The 18,644-nt window shown below is 41.7% G+C and overlaps 1 protein-coding gene across 2 annotated transcripts in view; it reads right to left on the bottom strand.

Moving 5' to 3' along the window:
• The window catches only part of ATP7A (ATPase copper transporting alpha), a 113,632-nt gene that overhangs the window by 80,121 nt on the left and 14,867 nt on the right, over positions 1–18,644 (bottom strand). Inside the window, exon 2 of one of the 2 annotated variants that reach the window (XM_066357924.1) lies at positions 9,276–9,353. The exons of the other annotated variant lie outside the window; for it this stretch is intronic. The gene's annotated coding sequence lies outside the window, so the exon portion shown is untranslated. The remainder of the gene's footprint in view (positions 1–9,275; positions 9,354–18,644) is intronic. 2 annotated transcript variants of the gene reach the window in all.

Genomic DNA, 18,644 nt, shown 5'->3' with positions numbered 1-18,644 from the left:
CTCCATTTCTCACTACATATTAATTTATGCATGTCAAATTATCTATGAATATTTATTTATTTTTGCTTTCATAATTCACCTGTTCTTTTTCTGAACTCCACTTAAATTGAACCTTACACGTAAAACCTCAAAGGAATTCCATGTCCCTTGTACCACTCTAATACACACAAACATACACACACACACACAACTCTAAATGATTTAAAATACATGTTTTGTCCATCTTAGGAATTTGAAATGTCTCAGAGATAGGTACAAAGTCAGGAACATTTTTTAACTTTCCATTCCATTTGGCAAAATGACTCAGAAAACAGAGTAAGAGCTCAAACAATTTCATACGCTGTGGGAAAAATTGTAGCATCTGGGAGCTCGCAATATCAAAGTACCAAATCGGCTAGGCAGCTATTAGTAATGAGATGACTCTGAGAACAAGAGCACCCAGCAACACTGAGGGAAATAACTTCGTTATTATTAAAGTATTTTGAGTCACTTCCTAAACACAGATGATAATCACCATTGTTAATAACATTTCCCAAAAGGAAGAAGTATTATGATGAAAGCATCATCCCTAGTTTGAAAACAGAAACTTCAGAAGTTGAGCACAAACATAACCCATATTGTCTGACTGCTCAAAATCACTTCATAAAGCTGATCTCAGGGGCTCAAACATTTTTGCTCTGGCCAGACAGCTCAGTTGGTTACAGCAGTGGTCCCCAATCTTTTTTGGGCCACGGACCAGTTTAATGTCAGAAAATATTTTCACAGACCGGCCTTTAGGGTGGGACGGATAAACGTATCACGTGACCGAGACAAGAGTGAGTCGTAGATGGATGTAACAGAGGGAATCTGGTCATTTTAAAAAAAATAAAACATCGTTCAGACTTAAATATAAATAAAACGGAAATAATGTAAGTTATTTATTCTTTCTCTGCGGACCAGTACCAAGTGGCCCACGGACCGGTACCGGTCCACGGTCCGGGGGTTGGGGACCACTGGGTTAGAGCATCGTCCCAAAGTGTCTGGTTCAATCCCTGGTCAGGACAAATACAAGAACAGATTGATGTTCCTATCTCTCTCCCTTCCTCTCTAAAATCAACCAATAAAATTTCGTTTAAAATTTCAAACAATATTTATAAAATCAACCTAAAGAACAGTTGCCATAATTTAAGAAAGGTCTCTGGATTCTCAATAAATTATAAAGTAAAATTCAATTATTTTTTGGATACAGTTCTACCTTGATAATTTTTTTTACTATGGTAATTAAGGAAATGCAAATTTAAAAACACACAATATAATTTATACCCCTAAGGTAGACAAAATTTCTTTTCATTCCTTATTCCTTTTTATTGAATTTATTGGGGTAACATTGAGCATCTTTTCATCTATTAGCCAGTCACCTGTATGTTCTCTTAAGAGAAGGGTCCATTCATGTCCTTTACCGTTTTTTATTGGATTGTTTGGGGTTTTCTTGGTGTTGACTTTTATCAGTTCTTTAAAAATTTTGGATATTAACCCCTTATCAGATGTATCATTGGCAAATATGTCTTTTTATTTATTTTTGACAGTTCCCTTTGCTGTAAAAAGCCTCTTAATGTAGTTCAATTTGTTTATATTTTTGCTTGTTTCCCTTGACAGAGGAAATGTATCAGAAAAAATACTGCTTCAAGAAATGTCTGAGCCTGACCTGTGGTGGTGCAGTGGATAAAGCGTCAACCTGGAAATGCTGAGGTCGCCGGTTCAAAACCCTCGGCTTGCCTGGACAAGGCACATATGGGAGTTGATGCTTCCAGCTCCCCCCCCCTCTCTCTCTCTGTCTCTCTCGCCTCTCTCTCCCTCTCTCTTCTCTAAAAAAAAAGAAAAAGAAAAAAAAGAAATGTCTGAGATTTTATTGCCTATGTTTTCTTCTAAGATTTTTAGGTTTCAAGTCTAATACTAAAGTCTTTAATCCATTTTGAGTGTATTCTTGTTTTTTGTGTTTTTTTTTCTTCACCACCACCCCCCCCCCCCTTCTTGTAGGCTGTAGAAGCCCACATTTGTCCTGGAAGTAATGAGCTCTGTATTCTTGTTTATGGTATAAGAAGGTGGTTCAGTTTCATTTTTTGCAGATATATGTCCAATTTTACTAACACCATTTATTGAAAAGACTATCTTGACCATATTGAAAGTTTCTGCCTCTTTTGTCAAATATTAACCATACAGGTGTGGGGTTTACTTCTGGACTCTCTATTCTGTTCCATTGATCTATATGTCTGTTTTTAGGCCAGTACCATGAGGTTTTGATTACTATGGCTTTGTAGCATAGTTTAATATCAGGTAGAGTGATTCCTCCAACTTAATTCTTCTTTTTCAAGATCGCTGTGGATGCCTGACCTGTGGTGGCGCAGTGGGATAAAGCGTCAATCTGGAACACTGAGGTTGCCGGTTCGAAACCTTGGGCTTGCCTGGTCAAGGCACATATGGGAGTTGATGCTTCCTGCTCCTCCCCCTTCTCTCTCTCTCTCTCTCCTCTCTCTAAAAATCAATAAATAAAATATTCTAAAAAAAGAGATTGCTGTGGCTATCTGGGATCTTTTTCTGTTCCATAAAATTTTTGCAGTATTTGTTCTAGATCTGTGATGTATACCATTGGCATTTTAATAGGAATTGCATTGACTCTATAGATTGCTTTGTGTACTATGAATATTTTAATGTTAATTCTTCCAATCCAGGAACATGGTTTATGCTTCCACTTGTTTGTATCTTCAATTTCTTTCCTCAGTGTTTTACATTTTCCTAGTATAGGTCTTTTAACATCCTTGGTTAAATTTATTCTTAGGTATTTTAATGCAATTATAAACCGGATTGCTTTCTTAGTTTCCCTTTTTGATAGTTCATTATTGGTGTATTAAAAATACAACTGACCTCTGGATATTTATTTTGTATCCTGGTATTCTACTGAATTCATTTATCACTTTTAGTAGTTTTTCGTGGAATGTTTAGGATTCTCCATATACAGTATCATGTCATCTGCAAATAATGACAGTTTTACTTCTTCCTCTCCAATTTCAAAGCCTTTTATTTCTTCTTCTTGCTGTGGCTGATTGCTTTGGCTAGAACTTCTAATACTATGTTGAATAAGAGTGGTAAAAGTGGACATCCCTGTCTTCTTCCTGATCTTAAGGAAATGCTTGTAGGTTTTGTCCACTGAGTATGATGTTGGCTACAGGTTTACCATATATGGCCTTTATTATGTTATGTTCCCTTTAGTCCTATTTTGCTCAGAGGTTGTATCATAAATGAGTGCTAAATTTTATCAAATGTTTTAATATGACCATGTGATTTTTATCCTTCATTTTATTTATGTGGTGTGTCAGATTTACTGATTTGCAGATATTGTACCAACCTTGCATTCCTGGAATAAATTCCTCTTGATCATGGTGTATGATCTTTTTCATGTATTGCTGCATCCACCTTGCTAATATTTTGTTGAGTATTTTAGCATCTATATTCATTAGAAATATTGGCCTATAATTTTTTTTTAGAGAGAAAGAGACAGACAGACAGACAGACAGACAGGGACAGACAGGAAGGGAGAGAGATGAGAAGAATCAATTCTTTGTTGCAGCACCTTACTTGTTCATTGATTGCTTTCTCATATGTGCCTTGACGAGGGGGCTACAGCAGAGTGAGTGACCTCTTGCTCAAGCCAGCAACCTTGGGCTCAAGCCAGCGACCTTGGACTTCAAGCCAGCAACCTTTGGGCTCAAGCCAGCAACCCCGCAATCAAGCCGCCAACCTTGGGGTTTCAAACCTGGGTTTTCTGCATCCCAGTCCGATGCTCTAGCCCAGGAGTCGGGAACCTTTTTGGCTGAGAAAGCCATAAACACCACATATTTTAAAATGTAATTCTGTGAGAGCCATACAATGACCCGTGTACATTACACATTATCCAATAAAAATTTGGTGTTTTTCCAGAAGACAGCTGTGATTGGCTCCAGCCACCCACAACCATGAACATGAGCGTTAGAAAACGAATGGATTGTACTACATGAGAATGTTTTATATTTTTAACGTTATTATTTTTTTATTAAAAATTTGTCTGCAAGCCAGATGCAGCCATGAAAAGAGCACCACATCTGGCACGCAAGCCATAGGTTCCTGACCCCTGCTCTATCCACTGTTCCATTGCCTAGTCAGGCTTAACCTGTTTTCAAAATACTGAGTGCCTAATCTCTTTTATCAGACAGCTATCATTATATAAACAGAGCACTAAGATTTCGAATGAAACAGCTGGAGAAGACAAGTGTATGTTTTAACACATAATTGTTCTTTTCATTTGATCATTCTCAAAAGATTAGGAGCCAATACTTAAGACATATTATTAAGGTAAAAAAAAAAACAACAGAACATTAAAATTAAGAAAAGTAATGTGCTTTCCTGACCATTTTTGTGGCTCTTAGTAATCACTGCCTTTCTAAAAAAAGAGTTGTCCTGGTGATAATTATATACAATAAATACATACAATTTTATTTGTCAATCATACCTCAATAAAGTGGGAGGAAAAACTTTTTTTTTTTTGCTTTTTTTTTTTTTTCTGCACTTCTCTGAATCTGGAAACACCCGGGAGGCAGTCAGACAGACTCCCGCATGCGCCCAACAGGGATCCACCCCACACGCCCACCAGGGGGCGACGCTCCACCCATCCGGGGTGCTGCTCCGTGGCGACCAGAGCCACTGCAGCGCCTGGGGCAGAGGCCAAAGAGCCATCCCCAGCGCCCGGGCCATCCTTGCTCCAATGGAGCCTCGGCTGAGGGAGGGGAAGAGAGAGACAGAGAGGAAGGAGAAGGGGAGGGGTGGAGAAGCAGATGGGTGCTTCTCCTGTGTGCCTTGGCTGGGAATCGAACCCGGGACTTCCACACACCAGGCTGACGCTCCACCACCGAGCCAACTGGCCAGGGCCAAGAAAAACATTTTTAAAAACAAGAAATATATCAAATCATATTCCTAAAGAATTGCAGAGTTGCCTGACCAGGCGGTGGCGCAGTAGATAGATCGTCGGTCTGGGATGCCAAGGACCCAGGTTCGAGACCCCGAGGTCGCCAGCTTGAGCGTGGGCTCATCTGGTTTGAGCAAAAGCTCGCCAGTTTGAACCCAGGGTCGCTGGCTTAAGGAAGAGGTTACTCAGTCTGCTGAAGGCCCGTGGTCAAGGCACATATGAGAAAGCAATCAATGAACAACTAAGGTGTCGCAATGCACAATGAAAAACTAATAATTGATGCTTCTCATCTCTCCATTCCTGTCTATCTATCCCTCTCTCTGACTCTCTGTCTCTGTAAAAAATAAAAAAAGAATTGCAGAGTTGACAAAATTTTCATATACATGAATATCATGACCATCTTTCCACATAAATAGGGCCACAGCCTCCTTTTAAAATTGAGGAAGGTAACACTCAGACATCCCCATGCTCACACAGCTGATTCAGGCCGGAGTCCAAAGCTAACAATAGCCTCCAAGGGATGCACTTAATAATGTTTGCAAAAGGCATCAAATAAAACCAGCCAAAGGTGGGAGGAGGGTAGGAAAAAAATGCTTGAAAAATAATGGTCCTCTGCAATAAATAGGTGGGGTCAGGGACTCAGAAACTGAGAAATAGTCCGCCAGTTACCAGAGTATTTTCCCCCAGAGGCGGAGCACCTGCTGACATGTCAATTATCAGCTGGAAGGGGAAAGGGTACTTTTATTTTCTTTTTTATTTTAACTTATTAATTTCAGAGAGAGAAGAAGGGAGAGCGGGGGAGGGAGAGAAAGGGAGAGAGGGGGAGAGAGAGGGAGAGAGGGGGAGAAAGGGGGAGAAAGGGGGAGAGAAGGAGAAAGAGGGGGAGAGTGGGGTAAAGACGGAGAGAGAAGAGGAGAAAAAGGGAGAGGGAGAGAAACACTGGTCTGTTTATGTATGTGCCTGACCAGGATGTAATGGGCAACATTTGCACGTCCAGATGATGCTCTAACCAACCAAGCTATCCAGCCAGGGTGGAAAACACATGCTTCTAAATATGGGTGAAACTTGTCTTGCCTCAGACAAGGCCATTCTAATCTCTGGAAAGTAGAGGAATTCAAATATTTGACCCCGAAATGCATTAGCTATTTTTCAACCATATTAGGGGTTATATATCATCTTGGTGCAGATGTCTATCTTAGATTCTAAGAAGACTGGTAGTTGAATGCTCCCCTCACTGCATCAAGACAATCATATACAGTAATTCAAGCTCGTCAGATAATCTGTAGATAAATCACAGACTGCTTATAATGCTATGGCTTATTTCATAAGGAAAAATCAAGCTTACAATTTTAGCTCTAAGACAAATAGTGTCCCAACACACTGATTAAAGAAAAAACAAAACATTAAATACCTATAAAAACTAAAAACTGTCAGCCTGACCTATGGTGGCACAGTGGATAAAGTGTCGACCTGGAACTCTGAGGTCACCGGTTCAAAAACCTCGGCCTTGCCTGGTCAGGGCACATATGGGAGTTGATGCTTTCTGCTCCTCCCCACCCCTCCTCTCTCTCTCTCTCTCTCTCTCTCTCTCTCTCTCTCTACCTTTCTCCTCTCTAAAAATGAATAAAGCCTTAAAAATAAAAAAAACTATCAGTATTTAACTATTATATAAAGTAAGTTGAAAACAGTTATTTTACATTTGCTATAACTGATTAAGAACCAGTAAACTATAAAATAAACAATAAAAGTTTGGTGAGGCTGAAAATGATAACTCCATTTGAGTAAACTTTTTAAGTACGTCATTATTTTAAAAATTACTAAAAGGAGGCCCTGGGCCTGACCTGTGGTGGCGCAGTGGATAAAGCATCGACCTGGAATGCTGAGGTCGCCGGTTCGAAACCCTGGGCTTTCCCAGTCAAGGCACATATGGGAGTTGATGCTTCCTGCTCCTCCCCCTTCTCTCTCTCTCTCTTTCTTTCTCCCTCCTCTAAAATGAATAAATAAAATCTTAAAAAAAATAAAATAAAATAAAAGGAGGCCCTGGCCGGTTGGCTCAGTAGTAGAGTGTCGTCTTCCCGGCGTATGGAAGTCCCAATTTCGATTCCAGACCAGGGCACACAGGAGAATGCCCATCTGCTTCTCCACCCTTCACTCTCTCCTTTCTCTCTCTCTCTCTCTTCCCCTCCTGTAGCCAAGGCTCAATTGGAGAAAAGTTGGCCTGGGCACTGAGGATGGCTCCATGGCCTCCACCTCAGGCGCTAGAATGGCTCTGGTCACAAGGGCGCAAGGCCCCAGATGGGCAGAGTATCACCCCCTGGTGGGCATGCCAGGTGGATCCCGGTCGGGCACATGCAAGAGTCTGTCTTGACTGGCTCCCCGCTTCTAACTTTGGAAAAATACAAAAAAAATTACTAAAAGGATATTAATACTAATTACCCTATCATATATTAAAATGTCTTTAAAAGTATTATTAAAAAGTCTCATACTGATATAAAAAAAAAAACAGATCCCTGCAACAGAATAAAAAGTCCAAACCACAGACATATATGTGTATATAAGAATTTAGTATACACAGATAACATCATGGTGATCACCAGAGGGAAAGGGGTGGGAGAGGTAGAAGAAGGTAAAGGGGGGATAAATGGTGAGGGAAGGAGACCTGACTTAGCATGGTGAACACGCAACATACAGGTAATGTATTATAGAATTGTACACCTGAGACCTATGTAATTTTATTAAACAATGTCACCCCAGTAAATTCAATAAAAATAAATAATGGATAGCTGTCAGAGCAAAGGAGGAAGAGAGAACAGGATCAAAGAAGATGATGGGATTAGCCAAAACCATGTATACATAACACACAGATACAGAAAACAGGGTACCAATAGCCAGAGGGAAGGGGGTGGAAGAGGGGGAGGGGGGCAAAAGCAGGGAATGGGGGCAGAAAGAGACTTTGCTTGGCGCAGGGGTGGGCATCATACAGTGTGTAGATGGTGTAATAGTGAGTTGTACACATGAAACCTGCATGGTTTAGCCCACCATGTCAACACAATAAATTAAAAAATAAATGATAAATACATACATACAAAAATATTTTTTAATTTTTTTTAAATTTTCTTTAATTAATTAATTTATTTTTATTTTTTATTTATTCATTTTAGAGAGGAAAGGGAGAGGGAGAGAGAGAGAGAGAGAGAGGAGAGGAGAGAGAGGGAGAGACAGAGAGAGAGAAGGGGGTAGGAGCTGGAAGCATCAACTCCCGTATGTGCCTTGACCAGGCAAGCCCAGGGATTTGAACCGGCAACCTCAGCATTCCAGGTCGACACTTTATCCACTGCGCCACCACAGGTCAGGCTATTTTTTTAATTTTAAATGAATTTAGTATATAACAAGGACAGTATTTCCAATCCATGGAGAAATCAATAAGTGGTGTTGGCATAATGTGCTAACCATTTGTTTCTCAGTGAAGAAAGAAAGTATTCAGTGCGAACAACTCAATTGTAATAGAGCAATCAGCATGAGCTAACCGTTTCAGATGAATACTTTTAGATTTTTTTCTTATGCCAAACTTAATTCCAACTGGGTTAAAGCCTGAAATGGAAAAATAAAATAGAAAATTCTACAAAGATATAAAAGTGAATATTAATTAACAACAGAAACAACAAAACTTGGGGTAGGGAAGGCCCTTCTAAGTATAAACCAAAAACAGAAACCACGTAGGAAAATATTTGAAAATTTCATTATGTAAATTTTTAAAATTTCATGTGGCAAAATACAACATGTAAACAAACTTCAAAAAATATATGGATAGATTTCTTTTGGGGTTGATGAAATGTTCTAGAATTAGATAGCAGTAGTGATTGTACAAATCTGTAACCATATTATAAACCACTGACTTATACACTTCAATAGGGTGAACCGTAGGATATGTAAGTTATATCTCAAAACACCGATAATATAACCCTTATCGTTGAAATATATATGTTAGGTAAATGACAAAATAAGAAGTTCAAAACACCAATAAACACATGAAAATTTACATTTCAAAATTATATTTACTGAAATGGAAGGCTTGTCTTAATATTTATATATTCTTTAATGACTAAATCAAGTAGCTTACATTCAAAATTATAAATTAAAACAATTAAGATAAAACATATTCTCCGCCTACTAGATTAGTAAAATATGCCTATTAACAAGAAGTATAAAACAGAACAAAATAGGTAGTAACCTACATTTCTACCGTGGGCATTACTGACCCACTCCTGAAGCCAGCGTGGGAGTGGGAGATAGTACCTACCCTTCATCCTTGAAGCTCAGATGCTGTTAAGTGATTCTAAACCCGGCGGGCCAGATGCTTCTGCCAGAATTTTGAATCCTGATGAACTGACACAAATACACGGTGATAGTTACAGAGAATTCACAGCGGGTGCAGCAGCAGAGTCACGATGCCAGCTATGGTGGTGGCAAAAGTGCCAAGAAAGCCAGCGCCACCGGAGAGGTCCTCACCAGACTGTTCCTGTGGGGTCACCGTGGCCTGTTTTAGCCTCACTGGACTCCTGCCTATTTTCCAAGTGTGGCTGACCATCTTCCTTGTTGACTCTATAAGCAATCTTCACAGCCTTCCAATAAATTCCTTGTCTGGGTGAGTCAGACTGTTTTTATATTGTTTGCAAGCAAGAGCATGGCCTAGTACATGGGTAATACCATGTGGCCATTAAAAACAATGATGGAGATCTCCATTTACAGACAGGAAAAATGTTTAGGAAACATTAAGTAAGAAAAACCAAATTTTCATTCCGCAAAAAAAGTTCTCTTAACCTCCAATGGATTAACTGACGGTCTCCATTATATCACTGAAATATTCAGATACCCACATCACACTTATACACACCCTCTGTCCCACCACTGAATGTTGGCACACTTAGTTCAGCTGTGTTTGCTGCCAGGCCGGTTTATGCCCACTGAACATCTGATGATCATACAATTTAATTAAATATTATGTAAACTGGTGAAATCTGAGTATAAAAGGGAGCTATTCTTTCTATGAAAACAAAGCTAAATGTTTTTAGAAACACTCAATAAAGGTAGGCAATAAACTGCTGAAATAGCTGTACACAAAACCACTTAAAGAGATTGGGGGAAATCATAAAAATCTAAAAGAATTGTTCTCTACTCACAGGAAACTAAAAACAGAAACTTGAAATCTAGGAATCTGGAACGAAGCAACATGGATGTGGTATATGCGAGAAAGAAAAGGAAGACTTCCAAAGGGCCCATATGAAAAAAAGGAGCTTTGACCCTACATATAAGTACTAGAGAATAAATAAAAATATGTTCTAGGATTTTTTTTTTAATGAATAAGCCGTGTATACACAGTTTTTATGGTTCCCTTCTTTTTTTATTTTTTTTGTATTTTTCTGAAGCTGGAAACGGGGAGAGACAGTCAGACAGACTCCCGCATGCGCCCGACCGGGATCCACCCGGCACGCCCACCAGGGGTGAAGCTCTGCCCACCAGGGGGCGATGCTCTGCCCATCCGGGGCGTCGCTCTGCTGTGACCAGAGCCACTCTAGCGCCTGGGGCAGAGGCCAAGGAGCCATCCCCAGCGCCCAGGCCATCTTTGCTCCAATGGAACCTTGGCTGCGGGAGGGGAAGAGAGAGACAGAGAGGAAGGAGGGGGGGGTGGAGAAGCAAATGGGCGCTTCTCCTATGTGCCCTGACCGGGAATCGAACCCGGGTCCCCCGCACGCCAGGCCAACGCTCAACTGCTGAGCCAACCAGCCAGGGCCTTATGGTTCCCTTCTTCAATTAGCCAACCACTGAATGATTAGGAAAGTTTCTACCAAGTTTCCATTTTCTGTGAGAGAAGATTCTGGAATATAACAATGAAAAAAGAGGAAAAAAATCTGATTCCATTTTGTTTTAAAAGGGCTCTAGTTATTTAAACATTCAGCCTTGACTAAAACCTGTCAAAAACCAACTTTTATAAACAAGTGTCGACCTGGAACACTGAGGTCGCTGGTTCAAAACCCCTGGCTTGCCTGGTCATGGCACATATGAGAAGACTATAAGTTGCTGCTTCCTGCTCCTTTCCACTCCTCTCTCTCTCTCCTCTTTCTAAAATCAATAATTAAAATTAAAACAAAAAAACTGTACTCATTTAAACAATAACTTATTATCCCTCCCTCAGCCCCAGTAATCACCATTCTACTTTCTGTCTCTGGATTTAACTGATCTAGGTGCCTCATATAAGTAAAATCATACAATAGTTGTCATTTTTTGGTCTGGTTTATTTCACTTAGCATAATATATTGAAGGTTTACCCATGTTGTATCAAATGTCTAAATTTCATTCCTTTTTAAGATTAAAATATATTAAATTATGTATATACAATATTTTTATCCACTCATTTGTTGATGGACATTTGAGTTGTTTTACTTTTGGGCTATTGTGAATAACGCAGGAATGAAGACTGTTATACAAATATTTGTTCAAGTCCCTGCTTTCAATTCTTTGGGGTATGTACTCAGAATTGTAATATTGTGTGGTAATTCTATGTTTAATTTCTTTAGGAACCACCATATTGGCCTGACCTGTGGTGGCACAGTGGATAAAGCATCGACCTGGAATGCTGAGGTCATGGATTTGAAATCCCGGGCTTGCCTGGTCAAGGCACACATGGGAGTTGATGCTTCCTGCTCCTCCCCCTTCTCTCTCTCTCTCTCTCTCTCAAATGAATAAATAAAATCTAAAAAAAAATAAAGGAACCACCATACTGTTTTCCACAACAATTGCACCATATTCAATTCCCTCCAGCAATGCACAAGGGTTCCAATTTATCCACATCTTTTCCAACACTTATTATTTTCTGGGTTTTGTAAAATAATACCTACCCTACTGGGTATGAAGTGGTAACACTTCTTTTTACATCTCAGAAATGTCAATGAAGAATTGGAGAATCAAGCTCTGGCCAGTTGGCTCAGTGGTAGTACATTATTAGTCCAGCATGTGGATGTCCTGGGTTAGATTCCCAGTCAGGGTACACAGAAGAAACGATCATCTGCTACTCTAAACCTCCCCCTTTTTTGTCTCTCTTCCCCTCCCACAGTCATGGCTCAATTAGTCGAGCAAAGTTGACCCTGGGCGCTGAGGATGGCTCTGTGGCCTCTCCCTCAGGTGCTAAAAAAATGGCTCCATTCCTGAGCAATGGAGCAACGGCCCCATATGGGAAAAAAAGCAACAGCCCCTAGTGGGCATGCTGGGTGGATCTCAGTCAGGGAATATGCAGGAATCTGTCTCTCTGCCTCCCCTCCTCTCACTAAAATTTAAAAAGAGAGAGAGACTTGGAGAATCAAAACTAAAATGTGAAGTAAACAGAAAGCCATAACCCTTCATTACCATTTTGTTGTAATTTTATTTCATTTAAAATGTAGTCTCATAATTTTTCATGAAAACTTTCTCTATATTCTGATTTTTTGCAAGAACTGGTAACAATATACTTTAATTATAAAGTATTCTTGCTCTCAGCTCTATTTTATGAGTGAATAACTAAAAAAGTTAGTACAAAATCTTGGAATGAGTTCAAAGTGATCAAGATTAAAGGTCTGCCTGACCAGGCGGTGGCGCAGTGGATAGAGCACTGACCTGAAACACGGAGGACCCAGGTTCGGAATCCCAAGGTCACTGGCTTGAGCTCAGGGTCTCCAACTTGAGCACATGATCATCAACGTGATCCCAAGGTCACTAGCTTGAGCCCCAAGGTCACTGACTTGAGCAAGTGGTCACTGGGTGGGCTTGAGCCAACACCCCCAGGTCAAGGCACATAAAAGAAGCAATCAATGAAAAAGTAAAGTGATGCAACTGTGAATTGATGCTTCTCATCTCTCTCCCTTCCTGTCTGTCTCTCTCAAGAAAAAAATTTTAAAAAGAAAGAGAAATAAGAAAACAATCCCATTTATAATGCATCAAAAAAATTAAATAACTTATAATAAATTTAACTCAGGAGGTAAAAAAAAATAGTTCCCGTAAAATTATAAGACACTGAAGAAAATATAAATAAATGAAAGCACATACCATGTTCATGGATAGCAAGAATTAACATCATCAAACAAAATGTCCATATTCGGTTGGCTCAGTGGTAGAGCGTCGGCCTGGCGTGCAGGAGTCCCGGGTTCGATTTCCAGCCAGGGCACACAGGAGAAGTACCCATCTGCTTCTCCACCCCTCCCCCTCTCCTTCCTCTCTGTCTCTCTCTTCCCCTCCCGCAGCCGAGGCTCCATTGGAGCAGAGATGGCCCGGGCGCTGGGGATGGCTCCGTGGCCTCTGCCTCAGGTGCTAGAGTGGCTCTGGTCACAACAGAGCGATGCCCTGGATGGGCAGAGCATCGCCCCCTGGTGGGCATGCTGGGTGGATCCCGGTTGGGCACATGCGGGAGTCTGTCTGACTGCCTCCCTGTTTCCAGCTTCAGAAAAATACAAAATACCAAAAAATAAATAAAATGTCCATACTACCCAAAGCGATCTATAGAGTCAATATAATTCCTATCAAAATACTACTGGAGTACTACACAAAAGTAGAACAATTATTCCAAAAATTTATATGGAACCACATAAGACCTCAAACAGCCACAGCAATCTTGAGAAAGAAGAACAAAGTTAGAGGAATCACACTAACTGATATCAGAACATACTACAAGGCCATAATAATCAAAGCAACATAGGCTGACCTGTGGTGGCTCAGTGGACAGGGCATCAGCCAGAAATTCTGAGGTTACTAGTTCAAAACCCCTGCCTTGTCCGGTCAAAGCACATACAAGTTGATTATTCCCGCTTCTAGCCCCCCCTCCTCTCTCTTTTCTCTCTCTCTAAAATTAACAAATAAAATCTTTAATTAAAAAAAACAGCATGGCACTAGCATAAAAACAGATTAATGGAACAAAATGGAGAGTTTAGAAACACACCCACATCTTTATGGTCAATTAATATTTGACAAAGGGGCCAAGAATATACAATGGGTAAAAGAGAGACTGTTCAATAAATAGTGTTGCGAAAATTGAACAGCTAAGTTCAAAAAAAAAAAATGAAATTAGACCACCTTTTCAAACCATACATAAGAGAAAACTCAAGCCTGACCAGATGGTGGCACAATGAATAGAGCATTGGCCAGGGATACTGAAGACCCACGTTCAAAACCCCGAGGTCACTGGATTCAGCACAGGCTCATGTGGCTTGAGCGCCCTCTCATCATCTTGAGCACAGAGTCACTGGCTTGAGTGTGGGATTATAGACATGACCCCATGGTCACTGACTTGAGCCCAAAGGTCACTGGCTTGAAGCCCAAGGTCACTGGCTTGAGCCAAAGGTCACTGGCTTGAGCAAGGGGTCACTCGCTCTGCTGGAGCCCCCCCCCCCCCGTCATGGTACATATGAGAAAGCAATCAATGAACAACTAAGGTGCCACAACTATGAGCTGATGCTTCTCATCTCTCTCCCTTCCTGTCTGTCTCTAAAAATAAATAAATAAATAAATAAATAAATAAATAAATAAATAATCTCAAGGACAACTATTTAGCCAAGTATATATATATATATTTTTGTATTTTTCTGAAGCTGGAAACGGGGAGAGACAGTCAGACAGACTCCCGCATGTGCCCGACCGGGATCCACCCGGCACGCCCACCAGGGGCGACGCTCTGCCCACCAGGGGGCGATGCTCTGCCCCTCCAGGGCGTCGCTCTGCCGCGACCAGAGCCACTCTAGCGCCTGGGGCAGAGGCCAAGGAGCCATCCCCAGCGCCCGGGCCATCTCTGCTCCAATGGAGCCTTGGCTGCGAGAGGGGAAGAGAGAGACAGAGAGGAAGGGGGGGGTGGAGAAGCAAATGGGCGCTTCTCCTATGTGCCCTGGCCGGGAATCGAACCCGGGTCCCCCGCACGCCAGGCCGACGCTCTACCGCTGAGCCAACCGGCCAGGGCCTAGCCAAGTATTTTTATACAGATGAATGAGAATGAATTCATACAAGGCCTACATCATTTCACACCATTAAGAGGTTTTTTTGTTTTGTTTTGTTTTGTTTTGTTTTCTTTTATCCAAAGCTGGAAACGGGGAGGCAGTCAGACAGACTCCCACATGCGCCCGACCAGGATCCACCTGGCATGCCCACCAGGGGGCGATGCTCTGCCCCTCTGGGGCGTCACTCTGTTGCATCCAGAGCCATTCTAGCGCCTGAGGCAGAGGCCACAGAGCCATCCTCAGCGCCCGGGCCATCTTTGCTCCAATGGAGCCTCGGCTGCGGGAGGGGAAGAGAAAGACAGAGAGGAAGGAGAGGGGGAGGAGTGGAGAAGCAGATGGGCGCTTCTCCTGTGTGCCCTGGCTGGGAATCGAACCCGGGACTCCTGCACGCCAGGCCGACACTCTACCGCTGAGCCAACCGGTCAGGGCCCTTAAGAGTTTTTAACTAGCAAGTTTCAAGAGCTTTGTTATCACAAGTAAGCAGAAGCCCTAATACTGATGGCTTTATCAAAGATACTGAATTGGCCTGACCTGTGGTGGCGCAGTGGATAATGTGTCGACCTGGAAATGCTGAGGTTGCCGGTTCGAAACCCTGGGCTTGCCTGGTCAAGGCACATATGGGAGTTGATGCTTCCAGCTCCTCCCCCCTTCTCTCTCTCTGTCTCTCTCTCTCTCCCTCTCTTTCTTCTCTCTAAAAATGAATAAAGAAAAAAAGAAAAAAAAAGATACTGAATTGCTGGGAAAATATTAATTTAAATTCATTGCACATCTGTTAAATAAAATCAAGACAAAGTGCCATCAACAGCATTTACTATTTTGGGAATTTAAAGTGCAAATTCATTATGATCTGCAGGAAAAATATTTTTTTCAAAATCCACTCCTCAGGTCTATGGTTCTGTGCTTTTCTGGAAAGCACTAGGATGAATTTTGTCACCTCACAAAAACTAACACTCTAAAATAGGTTGTAATCTTTAGAAAGTGGTTCTGGTATAAAAAGTGTGCTTAATCTGTAAGGTAGCTACCCCGCCTCCCCATTTTAGACATTGTAAATTTCACAAAGTGGATGTGCCCCTCAGTTAGTTTGCTTTAAAGGGGGAGTTCAATTTTTAATTCTGAAAAACCTACAAGGAGTCAAGCTAAAACTAAATTCTTAATTTCGGTTTAGTATATTCCGTCGGGTTTCTGAAATAAGTTATTAAAGTGCCTCATCTCTTACCTTATCTACCTTTTTTTCTCTACTTTTCATGAAGGGTTCATGGTTCATGTGTACAAACACATATACACACAAATAAATAAGACAGACTGAACTTACTAGTAAATATCTTCCAACTAAAAACTAATTCTGATGATACCTCCTTTTGAAAACCATATGACTGTGAATGTAGGAAATTAAGGTAGACATAGCACAGAGAAAAGTAAATGGGTCAAATTAGGAAAAGTGTAAGCATCTATGTTCAAAGATGATACTGCCATAGTTTGGTGTGAAAAAAATTAGATCTGGTCAGATTCTTGTGAATCAGTCTCTTTCCTCAACATGCACACACAATAGTTTGATGAAAACGGCTGGATTAATCTGAAAAGCTTTGCGTCACAATTATGAGCCAAGTTCCTAGAAAATGGGTCAAACTGGGGCAATATGAAAAGACACATGGAGGTCCTAGCCAGTTGGCTCAGTGGTAGAGCGTCGGCCTGGCATGGGGGAGTCCCGGGTTCGATTCCCGGCCAGGGCACACAGGAGATGCGCCCATCTGCTTCTCCACCCCTCCCCCTCTCCTTCCTCTCTGTCTCTCTCTTCCCCTCCTACAGCCAAGGCTCCATTGGAGCAAAGTTTGCCCAGGTGCTGAGGATGGCTCTGTGGCCTCTGCCTCAGGCACTAGAATGACTCTGAGTGTGGCAGAGAGACGCCCCAGATGGGCAGAGTATCATCCCCTGGTGGGCATGCCGGGTGGATCCCGGTCGGGCGCATGCGGGAGTCTGTCTGACTGCCTCCCCATTTCTGGCTTCGGAAAAATACAAAAAAATAAAAAAGACACATGGAGAACTAACACAGAAGTTGAATAGAGAGGAAATACTGTGCGTGGGAGCAGGAAAGCCAGTTTGCCTTGTCAAGATCAAGGGTGTGGGTGGGAATACAGCAAGAAGGAAATAACAATAACACAGCTTTACATTCATAGAACATATTTCTGCTTACAAAAAAAAAGTCTTTCATAAATTAATTCATTGAAGACAGCAGGTATGTTCATTAGATAACTCATTAATTCAATATATAAAGAGAACATTTTAAGATAGACAAATTTAGACTTGAATCCAAATTCTGCCACATACTAGTTGTGTGGCCATTAGTAAACTGTCCTCTCCAATGCTCGGTTTCCTCACCTGAAAAAAACAGATTAACTCACTCATGGGACTGCTGAAAGAAATATATTAGATAACATGTAAAGTGTGTGGCACATGATTCCATCTCCTCTTCACCTTACTAATATTGCTAGGAGGCTCACATCTTTCAGGTTCTATGCTAGGTAGGCCCTATGGACACAAAGGTGAATGAATATGACATAGGCTCTGCCTTCAAAAAGGCTGAGGCCCTGACCAGTTGGCTCAGTGGTAGAGCATCGGCCTGGTATGTGGAAGTCCCAGGTTCGATTCCCGGCCAGGGCACACAGGAGAAGCGCCCATCTGCTTCTCCACCCCTCCCCCTCTCCTTTCTCTCTGTCTCTCTCTTTCCTTCCTGCAGCCAAGGCTCCATTAGAGCCAAGCTGGCCTGAGCACTGAGGACAGCTCCATGGCCTCTGCCTCAGGCGCTAGAATGGCTCCTGCCGCAATGGAGCATTGCCTCCTGGTGGGCATGCTGGGTTGATCCTGGTCGGGCGCATGCGGGAGTTTTGTCTGACTGCCTCCCAGCTTCTAACTTCGGAAAAATACAAAAAAAAAGAGGGGGGCTCAGGGTTGCATGGTATACTATGTGACCTAAAAGATGCAGGGAGGTGAGCAAAGATTTCACAGATGAGATGCTTTAATTGTCTTTTTGCCCTTTAAAATATAAGAAAAAAGTCAACTGGAGAAAAACAGAATAAAGACAAGAAAATACACGCCTAACCGGGCAGTGGCGCAGTGTATAGTGTCAGACTGAGATGTGGAGGACCCAAGTTCGAGACCCCGAGGTCACCAGCTTGAGCACGGCCTCATCTTGTTTGAGCAGAGCTCACCAGCTTGGACCCAAGGTCGCTGGCTCGAGCAAGGGGTTACTCGGTCTGCTGAAGGCCCACGGTCAAGGCACATATGAGAAAGCAATCAATGAACAACTAAGGTGTCGCAATGAAAAACTGATGATTGATGCTTCTCATCTCTCTCCGTTCCTGTCTGTCTGTCCCTGTCTATTCCTCTCTCTGACTCTCTCTCTGTCTCTGAAAAAAAAAGAGAAGAAAATACAAAAAGAAACAACAAATAAGTGTGCCACCAAAAGATAACTAATGTTAACATTTTGAGGTAGGAGTGAACATGTGTTTTTATGTGTGTGTGCGTGCGCATGTGCGTGTAAGTGAAGCAGGTTATTTTATATATGTATACACATAAACACACAGATTTTTAATAAAGTGATATACCACTGTTTTATAACACTTTTTTTTGTCATTCAACGCCATAATCAACATTTTCTTTTT

This window comes from Saccopteryx leptura, chromosome X (genome assembly GCF_036850995.1).
Source record: "Saccopteryx leptura isolate mSacLep1 chromosome X, mSacLep1_pri_phased_curated, whole genome shotgun sequence".
Classification (NCBI taxonomy): Eukaryota; Metazoa; Chordata; class Mammalia; order Chiroptera; family Emballonuridae; genus Saccopteryx; species Saccopteryx leptura.
This window is presented reverse-complemented; position numbering and strand designations above follow the sequence as displayed.